This window comes from Gavia stellata, chromosome 5, assembly GCF_030936135.1.
Source record: "Gavia stellata isolate bGavSte3 chromosome 5, bGavSte3.hap2, whole genome shotgun sequence".
NCBI lineage: Eukaryota > Metazoa > Chordata > Aves > Gaviiformes > Gaviidae > Gavia > Gavia stellata.
This window is the reverse complement of record NC_082598.1, coordinates 52,720,414-52,735,866: the sequence shown is the minus strand read 5'-3', so window position 1 is coordinate 52,735,866 and position 15,453 is coordinate 52,720,414. Positions and strand designations below refer to the sequence as shown.

The 15,453-nt window shown below is 37.7% G+C and overlaps 1 protein-coding gene across 2 annotated transcripts in view; it reads right to left on the bottom strand.

Moving 5' to 3' along the window:
- GRID2 (glutamate ionotropic receptor delta type subunit 2) overlaps positions 1 to 15,453 on the bottom strand; it is a 734,268-nt gene that overhangs the window by 140,317 nt on the left and 578,498 nt on the right. The window lies entirely within an intron of this gene.

Sequence of the window (15,453 nt, the reverse complement as noted above, 5' to 3'; positions counted from 1 at the left end):
ACTGCAGGAATTCCAGAAGAGAAACCCAAACCCCCAGAACCAAAGCAAAGCCCAAAACCAACCAAACAATCCCCGCCAGAAAAAAAAAAGACAAAGGGCTGACTGTCTCAAGTTATTATTTCCCAGTTGTCAGATAGCATTTCTTTCTTCCAAATTTTCCAAGATCAGCCAAATGGAATAAAAATGGAGGACAGCAAGAGAAGTGAATTTTTGAAGTAGTTCTCCAGTGCCTGGGTTCCAAGAACATTGAAGGAATAGAGACTAAGTTGATGAAAGCCTCTCCTAAATGAAAACACAGAGTGAATTCAGCTTTGCTGATCACTTGGATGGGAGATTCCCTACATATAGACTCAGAAATGCTGGAAAAAATGTTTCCACAAAAAAATAAAGATTGTAATTTATCATCTAAGCACATTATGCACAAAATTCTAAAGATTTGTGTCTACAAAGGGTGTTTTAGAAATTGATAATTTTCATATTAGAAAGGATTTATTCTTATAACTTCTAAGAAAATAGTTGCTCATAAACTGAATTTTTATTCCGTTAGTTAAAAAGCAATCACCAATTGTATTGATTTAAAACACTGTTTAAAATGCAGTTTGTCATGACTAATTTTAGTCTTTTATTAAGCTATGTAATACTGTTTGCTGTTCAGAGATTTACAAAAAACCCCAACGTCAAATAGCTTTATGCAAAGCAACTAACACTTCCCAATTTCTGTTGAAGCCCTGTGCTGGTTTTGGCTGGGGTAGAGTTAATTTTCTTCATAGCAGCTAGTATGGGGCTGTGTTTTGGATTTGTGCTGGAAACAATGTTGATAAAGCCGGGATGTATTAGTTACTGCTGAGCAGTTCTTGCACAGAGTCAAGGCCTTTTCTGCTGCTCACCCCACCCCACCGGTGAGTGGGCTGGGGGTGCACGGGAAGTTGGGAGGGGACACAGCCGGGACAGCTGACCCCAACTGACCAAAGGGATATTCCATACCATATGATGTCATGCTCAGCATATAAAGCTGGGGGAAGAAGAAGGAAGGGGGGGACATTCGGAGTAATGGCGTTTGTCTTCCCAAGTAACCATTACGCGTGATGGAGCCCTGCTTTTCTGGAGATGGCTGAACACCTGCCTGCCGATGGGAAGTGGTGAATGAATTCCTTGTTCTGCTTTGCTTCTCTGCGCGGCTTTTGCTTTACCCATTAAACTGTCTTTATTTCAACCCACAAGTTTTCTCACTTTTACTCTTCTGATTCTCTCCCCCATCCCACCTTGGGGGGTGTGAGCGAGCGGCTGTGTGGAGCTTAGTTGCCAGCTGGGCTTCAACCATGACAAGCCCAGAGCAGCAAAATATTTAATCATATATCAAATGAAACAAAACAAATCTATTGCTACGTTTCTTTGTAATTGTTTACATTTCTCAGAAGGCATTGAAAAAGGACAAAAATATTTGTCTTGATTTTTTCCCCCCATAAATACTGCATGCTGAAACTATGCCAGTTGTCTTTTTGTACACTGGGAGGGTGTTACGGGAGCTCCTATGGGAAAGAGATATACGTCCCTACAATGCTGATGTTAAAATGATTGTCTCCATCCTTGAGAAAGCAGATCTTGTAGAAAGAAAATACACAAAACAAAAACAGCCAATACATTTCTCACCTGCTAAACAAAAAAATAATAAGAACAAAAAATAAGCTCATAGTAAGTAGGTGTCAAAAACTCACGAGCTACATAATGAATTTGGAGGTGACAAAATTCACCTGGATGATGAAGCTTCGATTCGACCCTGATAAATTCAAGAAAATCCTGATAGACTTTCTCTCCAAAGCAAGTGGTAATTCAGACTGTAGAAGCAGGTCTTTCTCAGAGAAGTCATACAATCGCCATCCTTGGAGATACTCAAAACTCATCTGGACAGAGTCCTCAACAACCTGCTCTAACAATTGCCCTGCTTCACATAGGTACCATCCAAGGGTCCCTTCAAACCTAAATTGTTCCAGGATGCAGTGAAGTGATCAAAGGAAGGCCATTGTTCCTGATTCTCCTTTTCTTCCACTTTTGGAGACACCCCTCTAGGGGACTGATGAGCCTCTGGGGGCAAGAGCAGATTTCACAGCCTGTAAAGTCAGGGAAGTCTGGAAAAGCAAAGAAGTCACAATGTGCATAACTGAGGAGGGGAAAAAAAAAAGGAAATTAATGGATTGCTCTCCCTTAATTTCTTGGTTTTGCAAGATGGATGATCTGCCTCACTGGGCCTCATAGCCATCAGATATATTTAGGGGATGGCCTTGCATCCAACCTCAGTGGAGATCCTTTAAGAGAGGACATACTTTCCTTCTACTTTACCCCCAGTGTGCCTCCTTGTCAAATGAATGCAGCACTACTAAGCCCGTGATAAGGGCTCCTTCTCAAAACAGCTCCACGGTTATCATTGTCTGGTTTCTTCTTGGGATCTAAGCTGTGCTGCCCTGATACAGAGGAGGATGTGTTTAAGATTCTATGTGGATCAAAGGATTTAACACAGTATTGTGGGTTAACCCCAGCAGACAGCTAAGCACCAACACCACCAATACTACCTGTAGCAAAATGAAGTCAGCAGCAAACAGGTAAAGTTTATATTGGGTGAAGCTGTGCACATTGCTTTTTACAACCATAGGAAGGCAAAGTCTGATTCCAGAGATGATTATCCCCTGAGCAAGAGAAGCTGCAAAATGCTAGCAGACTAGCCCATCTTAGGAAGGCTGAAGGCAGACCCAAGATTAAGGCAACAAGGCATAAAAAAAGGAAAGTTTGGGAAAGATGACATGATAGTACAGGTACATTGGAGAAGCAGCTCACAAGAACACTTGTCTCCATTCATTTACCTATTATCACTAGGGTTTATAAAACTTTTGAAGGAAGAAGCTACACATTAAGACTGAGATAGCTTAGCAACATAATACATACTAAGACTGATACAATTTAACATCCTCCTACCACCAGAGCAACTAGTTACCTTCTCATACAATAGCTCTGGTGATGCTTTGTTCCTTTATTAAAGTAATTCTACTACTCAACCATCACAAATCTACTCAATTTTTGTCAGGTGAGTTGATCTGATTGCTGGGGGTCCAGACAAATGCCAGACCCAGGATGAGTGATGGAGTAAGACTGTATAAGCAGAAGTGAGGAAATACCAAGAATGCACCTTTTCTGGTATCAGGGAATGGTTAAGCAGCTCGGACATTTTACCCTAACCTATCTACAGATGTGCAACACAATATTATTCAAGCACATTTCACAAATTAGGGTTTATCACTGAAATAATTGGTTGAGTAAGAAGAATTATCATCACCATTTTCCACAGATTTCATGACTTGTACAGCTGAGAAGTGAATCCAAATGTGCTGGGTCAGGGACAAATGCCTTAGCCATAGACTGTTTTCCCTCTATCTTATTTTAACACTTAAAAACATTTGTACTTACATATGTATCTGTGTTCTGGCAAACCATGAGTGTAAGAGCAGGAAAACCAATAGAGAAAAGCAAGCATTAGATGAAAACAAAGGAAGGTGGGAATCAAAAATGAGATGTCTAGACTCAGGGAAAGAAAAGTCTTACTGTTGAAAGGACTGTTTGCCAGGGTAAAATTGCGAGAGGACAACAAAGATTGTAATGTGCCCTAGTCCAGGGAGAACGGATAGCAGGGCAATACAGGCACAAAAAGCAATGTCACACATCCAAAACCCAGTCCTCAACCCCTGCCCCAAATTTTACACAGTGGAAAGTAAAGGATAGAGAATTTATTTTGTTTCATTTTAAACGTATCAGTGGAAATCATAATTTGATAGTATAGAGCTTGGAGCAGTCTAGATTCAAGATTAGTAGAAAAAAATATTGCACTTTATTGCTGTTTCCAACAAGATAAAAGGCTAACAGTTTTGCCTATTCAGGACTTAGGTTCTGGTGCACATAAAAATGAAGTAACACAAGGGTTTTGTAAGTGCTTCAAGAGTCTAAGATTAGAAGTACAAAATATAGTTTTTATTTACTCTGATGAAATTCTCAGACCTATCCCAATAATTTGGATGTAGTAGTGGGTCTGAAGTAATCTTTTTATATCCTTTACTAGACCACCTAATAAAGTTAAAAATAAGAAAGAAGAGACAAGCTTTTGGGCAGAGAAGACTTTCACATTTGAAAATGGAAGGAACAATACGCAAGCTAAATAGCAGAAAAGAACAATTACTCTGAGTTTAACTTGGTTCTGTTAATTAATTAGACAACCAAAGAGAAACAATGGTTTGTAACTGTGCTACAGAGGTGGGTGATAAAATCAAGCAATAAATTCAGGCCTTAGAGGACGCAGGGAGGGAAAGCAAGAGAACAATAGCTTGTGAAGCGTTCAGGGACAACTTACGTGTAAGGAAAAAGTATATCCCTAAACCCAGAGTCTCTCTTTGGGATGATTTTTAGCAGCCAGTAGAACAGTGACTTTAAATTCCAAGCTTGATAGTCATCTTTTAGTTCTTCAATGAAAATCAGGTTTTGGAGGTTCTGGTATTTTTGTATAGATTCTTTCTTTTGGACAAATTACAGAAAACTCTCTTGAAAGAACAGAAAAAGCACTATTCAAATCTTCAACACAGCACTCTAACGAAACATGTGAGAGGAAGAAAAAGTTGCAGTCAGTGGTCTGTTTACAATGAAGTGGTGGTCTCTGCCCAGCTGTTAATGACACGTGCACACCACATCATCAGCAGATCACTGAAAGGGCAACAAGAGATTTTCTCTGTAATCACAAGGGTAGATCCTGTGCCTTTAAGTTGAGATTTACTTCAGGATAGAAACTATATGGAACCATAATACACTGCTCTGCTGTGCTCATTTATAAGAGTTTTATGCTTGCTCTAAAAATAAAAATGCTAAAAAAATACTAGGACGTACTTTATAAATGGAAAAGCAAAAGCAAAACAAAATGTTTGGGATTATTCTCCTGCTCAGCTGAATCCTCTTTTCCCCTTAGCATGGGCAGAAAAACTTCCTAGCCAGTAGGCTATACAGAAATTATTAAGTGAACAAAAAGTTATTGGCTCGTGAGATCAGGGAAACTGATCACTGCTAGGATTTACAACACATATTGGGGATTGACTTTAAAACCGCAGATGGATGGCCTTATGTGCTTCTACTATGTTTGGAAGAGAGTTTTGAAATTAGGTAATTATATGGATGGTTAGAACTCATAAAGCATATGAAAATGACCTCTGTGTCTACTTATCAGAAATTTCTGAACACACTGGGATATAATACTTTAATATTGACACTCTGTATTCGTTAAATGGGACTCTGTCTTCATTAAATCTTCCCATCTTCTCTACTGAAAGTAGAAAGAGAGAGGAAAAAACAGAAGCAAGAAATGAAGCTCAGTTGTGGGCAAGATTGTCAAACTGTGCTCAGCACTGACTCTAGAAACAGTGAACAGGCACATTAAATGATCCACATAGGCCAGGCAGAGCCTTGGCAATCACATGAAGTAAATATTCAGTGTGACACTTTGAAACTCCCGTCTCCTGCAAATACTAAGAAACTGCTCCCAAAACTGAAATTCACTCTCATTACTGCATCTCTCAGCTCCCTTCCAATGGCTGCTAGATGACCAAGCACAGCCATTATAACCGACAAGAAGCACTAAGTCTCATTAACCGTAACCAAAACATTTTCAAGCACAGGATACTATTGTCTTGTTGCTAGGCATAATTACTTTTTTCTTGACTCATAAAATAATTAACACCCCACTTTTAAATGTTAGCCATTTTGCATTTCTGCCCCCAAAAGATTTCAATGAAATATGCAGCCCCAAATAATTAATTTCCTCAAGTGCTTTATTGACCACTGTTTTGGGGATTTTATTTGGCTAGGAACAGCACAGCAGCTTGTTAGTTTTAATTGAACAACAATGTACATTACTTCATGTTAGAATCAATGACCAAAATTTAATTGAAACATTTCATTCTCTCATTACAGAAATTCTCCCACTAGCAATGTTTATAAAAGTCGCTGCAAAACAATGCAATCCCCACCCTTAATAACACTAAAATAAAGATGAAGGTGTCAAACCTACAAAATCTTGGGTAATTAAAGTATTATACTCATTCAATATCCTATTGTGCCAACAGGCTGTGTAACAGTATTGGCATACCACTGTTCTTGGATCGTGTGCTTTTCAAATAAACTGATCAGAAAGTCAGTTGTACTAACAGAAAAGTCTCCTTGCCTGCAGCAAGAAGCTAGTTTGTGTCCCAGAAGCTGAATACAATATTAAAGGAAGGGGATTTTACATTTGACCTTTATTTACTCCTGTCCTTATGCACGTGCTTAGTCTCTTGCTTTTTAAATGACAGTTTTATTGTCATCTTCAACAAGTAAGTTTATGCTTTTAGTTACAGTACTTTAAACAATATTTTTTGTTCTGAATGAAATGGTGGCTTCTGGATTTATTATGCTATTTAGAGGAAACAAACAAAAATATGACCCCCTCTTCCCAATACCTCACGTTGCTCTGCAATGGGATTAAGGCTTCTTTCAAAGCAATCTATGGCAATGGTCTATTAGGATTCAGCCAAGCTTTGTGTATTGATTTTAATTCACAATAGCTTAATGCATCTAATAGTTCTTTCTGAACCATTATAGTTATATGATAGGAATATGGATTGAGATTGGAATCGATTGGAGTGTTTTAGAGTATGTCTAAACAACACAATGCTAGTTTTAATGTAGCTAGCTCAGATACCAGAATTAGCTGAAGTGTAGTATGGGTATATTAACCTGCTGGGAGCCGCATTGTATTTCTTCCAACAGCCATGCAAGAGCTCCTATTCATAATGAATTCATATAATACTTCATGACATTGCACTGTCACGCAGTTCACCTCCTTTTCTATCTTGCATAGTATGGAAGGATGATTACAATCAGAGTTAAGAACCTCTTTCTCTTTAAAAGCCAAATTTTCTGTGTGCTCTGTGAACTATAGGAATTGCTCTGGAATGCAAATATGCCCACAGAGCAGATGGGTAAGTGAGAAGATAAGAGCTAAGGAGCCTTGAGAGGTAGCCCTTGACAGATGAGTTAGGTTGGTCCTACCAGGTTTCGCATTGCACCTACCTTGCTGTCAAACTGTGGCCCCAGCCAGGTCCCAAAACATTTGAATTCCTTGATATTCACCTTGTATATAGCACCTGCTACTTTAGAAAAATGGATTGGACATATTAATTGAAAATAAATGGGGCTGGGTTTCCCAGCAGGCCCTGAGATTAAAGCTTGTAAAACAAATTATCACAGTAGGCATGTGTGGTGTGAATAACTGTAAAGTTTATGACCTACCTGTTTCAATACAAGCTAGGTAACTCAAAAGGACATAAACCAGCTATTAAACGTAACCTGTGCCCAGCCAGTAGCAATTTCAGTTTGGCCCTTGTACAGGTGTGGTGGGGGGGAGAGGAATGGAAAGACAGTCTCTGCCTCTATCAAGGGATATTTGCTTCTGTGTTATAACAATAATTTTAATTATTAGTATTTTGAGGAAATCTCACCACAGTACAGTACCACTTGAGGAAAAAAAAAAATCAAAGTATTTTCCAAAAGAAACCCAAATACATATGCAAATGTTGCAGACAAAGGAAAATGGAATGGGAGGATTACGGGGAGGAGACTACACCAAACTTAAATCTCTGGCAAAGTGAGGAATACTTAATCAAGGCACCCGCTGCTCCAATGGGTGCTTGTGCCCCAATTATGATGCTCAGTTATCAACACAGATCAATTGCAAAGGAACAGCTGAAATGGCTTCTGTCCCCATTTTCTCCTTAGTAAAGTAACCCTAAACAGGGCTGGCAATCCTCAGAAGAGAAGCAGGGCAGATGGCTGAGGGCAGGAGGCACTTTAGGAACCTTATTTTCTTCCATCTCTGTTCATGGGTCATCGGTTTTAGTCCCCAAGAAAGAAATGCACAAATTCCACTCCTCTCTGCCTCATTGCTTTAATACTGCCACTTTTTCTGCAATGATATTCAAGAATCAATTTTTTTGTCAAGAACCCAAGTATATTAAATACATTGATGTGCATGTAACAATGGCATACTGTCTGCATATATGGAGGGGAGGAGCAGTGTTGAAATATGGCCAATATAATGGCAGAGATAAGGTTACAGAGGTCTGGAAGGGATTAGCACCTCAGCTGACTACCGCAGTGTAGAAAGTTTGGGCTTAATTCAGTGTATGGCACTAACATGCATTCTGGGAGTTTATGCCTGAGCAATAAGATAGGATGTGTACAGTCAGTGCCAGAAGGCACCAGAGCTTAAGGAACAACTTTTATAACCTAATAGCTTCTGAAATGCTGAATGGGAGTGCAAGCTAGAAAAGTAGTAGGTGCTATTTGCTATGCAGGTTAAGTAAGGAAAAAAGGTGAAGAGGGAGAAAGACACATATGAAGTCTTCTCTTGAATGTTCATAATAATTATAACTGCCACATAATGCAATTATTACCAACTTTCAGCCTTAAAGTTTCTGTCTGCCTGAGAACATAAGCTAAAAACTGGGGAACTTCAGGAAAAAGCTGTCTCACTGTGCAGCTAGTATTTCGCAGCACTGTCTCCTTGCTTTCTAACAATACCTGGCTCAGCTGAAGTCTAGATGTCTTTCCTTATTTTCAGAAATTAAAGCCTCTATGGGAAAAGCATGAGGTATCATAATCAGGCTTAGAACTGCAATAAAAGTGCCTGTTTCTTACAGTTTAATTGTTTCTAGCTAGTACGATTGTAAGATGAAATCTTTACTTAAGAAGCAGTATGCAACACATTATATAGAGTCTGGGGATAACAACACTACTACATTTCCTTCATACTCTCTATATAAAATACCTAAATTACAAAAATTCCGACTCAAGTTCCTGAGCAGAGTTGGGTCAACACAAACTGCTCCTGCAAAGATGTCGTCTTAGTTAGTAATTCTTTATACATGTTACTATGTTCTTTTTTTCCAGTAATACCAACATATTTTCTTTTATTTGCCTAGAAATAGATATGGTTTCATTGAAATGCAAACTAGAAAGAATCTCTAAAACCCTCTTTCCTTTCTCTGACTCAGGATAAAACTACCTAGACTAAGCAAGACAAACGTGAACCTACTCTTCCTGGACACACCTCTGACAAAGCAGAGTCCACAGACTTCTTAAAACTGAACACCTAAGTATTCTTAGCATTAGAAAGTGTAACAGAAGCTCTGAGATCTACACTTACCTTGTGATGGGAAACATTTGGTGTAACTATTAATAGTTTGTTTATCCTTGAAATCATTGAGAAAACTTTTGACAATTAAGTTCCTTTTTTGATGTTAAAGATACGATAATAACTTTTTAGGAGAGTAGAAACTGATTCATACTGTCAGCATACATCCCAAGCCATTTTGAAAAATTCTCTGTACATGAGGAATGAGCAAACTATTATTAAAACATGTAAAGCTGAATAATTTTTTTTTTAATGTCAACATTTCAGTTTCAATAAATGCTTGTCCAGAATCGTGCCCTGAAATCTGAATTAAAGTTACAAAATTGGAAAATCTGACCCATGAAAAGATATTCCAATACCAACTGACTTTTCCACAGGTGAAAGCCAGTCTCATCACACATATCTCATACCAAATGACAGCTTTCATGCCAACAACCAGGGTAACTATGAAGAGTAGTAAATAGTAAGCCTAATCGTGTCACACATCATTGCTCCTGATGATTTCATTCATTTACCAATGAAATGAACACCTCTACCATTATTGCTATAATTTACCACCATTTCACAGAACATTTTTCTTGATGTCTTTGTCTATAAAAGATCCATTCTTTCCAACTTTCTTTCAAAGATGGATATGGGCAGAAAAAAGAAGAGAAATCAAAACACAGGGATTTGTTGCTGCTCAGGAAATGATCCATTCTTTACAACTAGCAATGGAATATTCTAAAACTTCAAGTATTTTTGAAATATTTTGACTACAGCACACATGGCATATACTAAATACATTACTGAGTTGTAGTATATAGAGATTTTATGACAGACTGCCATTAGAATAAACTACATCACTCACAGCTTTTCTGCCATTCAAACTCAGGTGCATAAATGGCCATCAAAGAATTTATCCCTTACAGGTGAAAGAGTAAAATATGTTTGCTCAAAACACAAATAATACAACTGAAGAAAATAGTCAAGTAATGTTTATTAACCTTACCACCTTCTAAGGTACTTCTGCTGCCATAGGAAATTCACTATGGTGCTCTATAGTCTGATATGTCGATAATGTTAAGACACAGAGCAACATATAACTTAGTATAATACATGCCTTAATTAAAATTATTTTTTTAAAAGATTGTAGGCAGTGGTGCATAGAAAGTTTAGCCCGACAGAATGAAGAAGGATTCACAGAAGTGCACACCATTGAATTGTGAAAGTGGGAAAAGGCATCGGGACTACATGAGAAAAGTGAGCACCAAAAAAATGGGAGAAAATGGGAAGAGGCATTATCTATGACATTCTATTCTGATTGTACACTATTATAAAATATTTAGTCAGTATTTCCTGAGGTATCCCACACATAATCTTTGCTGCAGTTGATCTTTATTTTACAGTCCTTCACTGATGTTTTTGTCCTGCCACTTTTTTATCCTTTATCACTTCTTACTGTTTGTTCCTCTGCGTGTGCTTAAACACTGTCTTACTTCATGTCTCTTACGCCTTTCCTTTTTCCTATCGCTCTGAAAGCTTCTCCAGCTTCTTGGAAAAGGCTTTTGTTACGTTGTTTAAACTGCTGTTGGAAGTCAAATCCCAAAGACAGTCTCAGCTTTCAAAACCCAGGACTTAGCTTCATATCTTACTTTTCATCTTTTCTCCGAGTGGTAAATTCAATAGAAGAAGGGACTGAAGATGCAAACCTCCTGCCAGCTCATGCCCCTAAAGATATTGTCTGCTTTCAGGTTTGTTTCTTTCCTAATCTGGGCAACAAATGCTTATGCATTTAATGCCGACTGTTGAGAATTAAACTAGTGCACATATGATAATATTTTCCCTGGTGTAAATCATGCTTTTTTTTTTTTTTCTGTTGCTGTGCTTGTCTACCCTTCGGCCAGCCATCTCACTACACACATTGTCCCACAGTGCCTACCTGGAGCCAAGGGTCACCAAACTGCCTCTGGTCCACCTAGCTCTATGCAAGTAACCTAGGAAAATAAGTCTCAAGAAATAGTCCATAGGGATGTATGGCAAAGCATAATTCAGTATTGCTTGCTATTATTTTTCTTTCCTTCATCCAGCCTGCATTTTCAGAACCATCCAGATATGAAAATCCATGTCTCCTGTTTGGGAGCTGTATTGAATTTTCATTTAAAGTCACAAATATATTTTGCACCGTTAGGAAGTTGTACCTTTTGCACTTTCAGAAAAGGCTCTGTTCTTTTCAGTCAAGGTGTTAATTCTTTAAAACAGGGCATTTCTAACTTTTTCCTTTTTCAAACAACAGGGACTTTTTTAGAAGCATGATTTTGCGAATACCTGCTGGCCTATTCATTGTAAACCAGGCCAAAGCTCATTCCATTTCTGATGGCTTAACATTCATATGAATAATTCATTAATTGCCACTGCTACTAAAATGATATTGTGAGAATATCTGCTGTATTCTAGCTCCCTTTCAATAAAACTGAGCAGCTGAAAAAGAGGAGGATAAACTGAAATAACCAAAACTGATATCTAGCTAAATTTATTCTTGGACAATTCTTCATTCAAGACACTCTGAATTTGTTTGGAGTTATTATGCTGACCTTTGATTGAGCTACATTTCAGAAACTCAGAATACATTTCAGAAATTCACCAGCAAATCATTTGAACTTAAAATTAACTTGTCAAACACAAAGTTCAGACTTTGGTTGCATGTGGGGAAGGAGTCCAAGACAGAGACATTTGATATTTAAGTAAGACAAAAATAAAGTTTTTCTAGAAGTGTAGAAAGTGTGGTACTAATCCAAGTCAGATTAAAACATTGTATCACACGTACACAGGCATGACTATAGTTCCTCTCAAAATAAAACACAAAGAATTGTTTCTTATTCCTATTTATGCGAAGGAGAGAATTCCCATTAACTTCAGATGAGCCAGGATTCACTGCCAAATGAAACCAGAGACTCCCAATTTGGGGACATACTGTATTCTGTCATATTCACAAAGAGATTTTGTTTTGGATCTGCAGATATGTAGCCCATAATTATTAAATTTATCTAGGGAAAGGAATTAGTAGATGGATGCACATGATGAGGAATTGTTCAGCACTCGCTTTTTGAAGGACTGCTTTGGGGAAATTAGTCGCAGTCATTTATCATTTTCAGACTGCAGAATGTTTCATTTCGTAATAAGTATAATGCAGTATAACCCAGGTGTTGCAATTTGCTATCCTCTCAGATTCTATTGCAATTTTTAGAACCAGTCCTTTTCAACCTGAAGGCATAACAAAATGAAATTGGAAGAGGAGAAGGGTTGCTATCTAGAAAGACACGAGAGATTTGAGGCATTAACAGAACAAATTAACAAATTAATGTTAACTTCTCAAATCTCAGTGAGAAAGAAACCTATGCATATTCAAAGGTATTATAATTTAATTTTAACATAAGCCTTCTTGTTTCTCCAGATCAAGACCATACTGTTAGAAAATGACAGAATTAATAACAATAACTAGTCATTCATAGTCAATAACAGATTCTTTACTTTTAACAGAAATGTATTGACTTAGTTGAAGAATTTGGAGGAAAATAGAAAAGGAAGTATGATAAAGCTAATTGGTAAAATAAAGTTGATGGGTGAAATCCCTCCTGCACTCACACCCAAGGCAAGAATCACATTTTCATCACACAGGATAAATAAAAATCTCCACTGTTGTCCTATCCAGCAGATATAAATCCAGATGAACATTGCACTTTCACATATTACTATGGCCTTGATTTACCTGAAAAAGTTCTGTTTGATTTCTCCAAACTATAGCTTAAAATTTTTATTCTATTTCACAAAATTAATGGCCTTAACAGCAAATTTCCTTTGATAATAGCTGTAAAATGAATAGGGCTTGATGAAATTCTAGTTAGTGTCTTTGTTGACTAAGTTTTTCTAAGAACAGGCTTTTCTAAATTGAATAACAATAGAGAGACTAAAAGTCTAATTTTAAAATGAGAGAAAACATGTATTAATACTTTTTTTAAATATAGCTTTGCTTCATTTCCGGTGTTACGGCATCCCATCTAAGACTCCACTCAAATTTGAATGTTATATCTATGTATCCATTCTGTTCCAGTAAAAATTACATAATTGCACCATTGTAATAAGCTATGTGAACAGAGATGGGAACCAAGTTATAATTAGCAACAGTAAAGGCCCTATAAATTTATCCTATAGAAACATACGTATTTGAAGTAACGATATGCTAACGACAGCAGTATTTTAAGTCTCAGATTAAACTAAGACTTAAAAGCCAGCATATCCTGATGAATAACCCTTACTTATGCATAGTAAGAGCCGTAAGAGAAACTGCTAGAGGGCAAGCACCGTAAATAATGCTCCGTCACCCTCGGGGGTGGCAGCAACATCTGTGGATATCCAAAGATTAGAGGAGGTTGGAAATAAAATAATTAGCACTTTGCAATTCTGGCATCTGCACTGTCCAACTTCTCTTCAGGCTTTTGGTTACTAGCTTGGTTTTCTGTCAGCGTCTGTCTGCCTGCCTCTCTTTCTCAGCTGTTAGAGTTTGTGGATGAAGGAGAAATGGTATTTTATCTTCCTGATTTCTGGCATTTGGGGGAAAGTACCACCAGTCAAGGGAACTGTTAGTGAAAAATATTGTTTCTGGCTCATGAGTTTAAATAGGTATTTGCTTCCTCCCTTTATTCATGCAGTTTACAAAGTCCTTGCCTCTCATCCTTGCTGAGTAAAATCAAAGAACCTCGATTTGTAGTGTGGTTCACAGTCAGATTTGTCTAGATTGCACTGACCAGCCATGCAAAGCTCTACAATTTTAAGCGAATAAAGGAAGTTTTGTGCTATGAAGCCAACATGAATCATTTACATCTTCCCCATATATTGCCTTCGGTGCATATTCTACATAAAACAAGAGTCAGTTAGCAAAATGACAAGTTAGCAGTTTTTAACAGAGCACAATTCATACTAATTGTGTTTTTCACTAGTTGTGCATGGAAGTTATCGCCAGTTGTGCTTTAAAATTGCCAACAACACCAAATGGCTTTTATGTACTCACGTGAGGCAGCATGTGAGGACTGCAGTGAGGAGACTGAACTACTATGTGCTGAACTTTAAATGTCTGCCTTCTGTTTTTTTTATTAATGTAGAATCCTATCAGCATAACTAATGACTTTTCTGTATTTTTGCAAGTTGCTAAATATTCCTGCTATAATGACTTGAAAGAAGAATGCTCTCTGGCAAGCTAATATAACTGGGGATGAAATCAGAAGAATAGAGTGGGGAGAAAGGGAAGAAGAAGAAATAAGAAAAAGTCCAAGACACTAATTCGAATTTATTTTGCTAGACAACTTCCACAGATCATTTTTGTCAACAGAAAATTATACTGAATCAATTAACGTAAGTATCAGGCAAAACACAAAGACCAGCCACTGTCACCATCATGCTATTTTGATGAACATGCAATTAAAGTATAAAAATGCCCACCCTCCTGTTTTTTTTTTTTCTCTGTATTCAGCCTTCTTATTTGACTGTGGGGTTATTTTTTTTTGTTTTGTTTTGTTTTGCAGATATTATCACAGGAAGTTCTCTAGTGTACTAAGAGCTGGAACAGACTGGACACCCTGACCGATAACAACTTTTTAAGACCCATGAAATAATCGGAGGGGTACAAAACTGCTCTGTTTGTGGCATTGACATGCTCTTGTGATTTCACTTTCCACCCCTGACTGAGCTTTTTCCTTCATGATGCAATGTCAGCAATGCAAACCATGGAAGCCACTCTTGCCTTGTTTTTTATAAGCAAGTGGTCAGGCCCTCAAACACCGAATCAGTAATGAAAAACACACGTAGATAGTAGAGAGAGGGAAGCAGCTCAATATAACCTTTACAGTTCTGCAGCTTTGGGTCAACTTTGTGTTTGGGTGTTGATCCAAAGAGGCCTATACACCTCATATTAATTTCTTTTTCTTCATTTCTTTCTATTTTTCCAGTCTAACAACTTCTGCTTAAGCAGCCAAAGTTTATGACAGGGAATACACTGGCCTCATATCACAAAATACTGCCCTATTCTGGCAGCTATTTTCTGTTCAGCTTTAAACCAACAGCTTTGCTGCAGCTGCTTAATGCAAGATGTCCACACAGGGGAAGAACCTGGCTGAAGAAGAGCTAGGAGGGGACAGTAGATATTTTACTGAACTAACATTACTCAC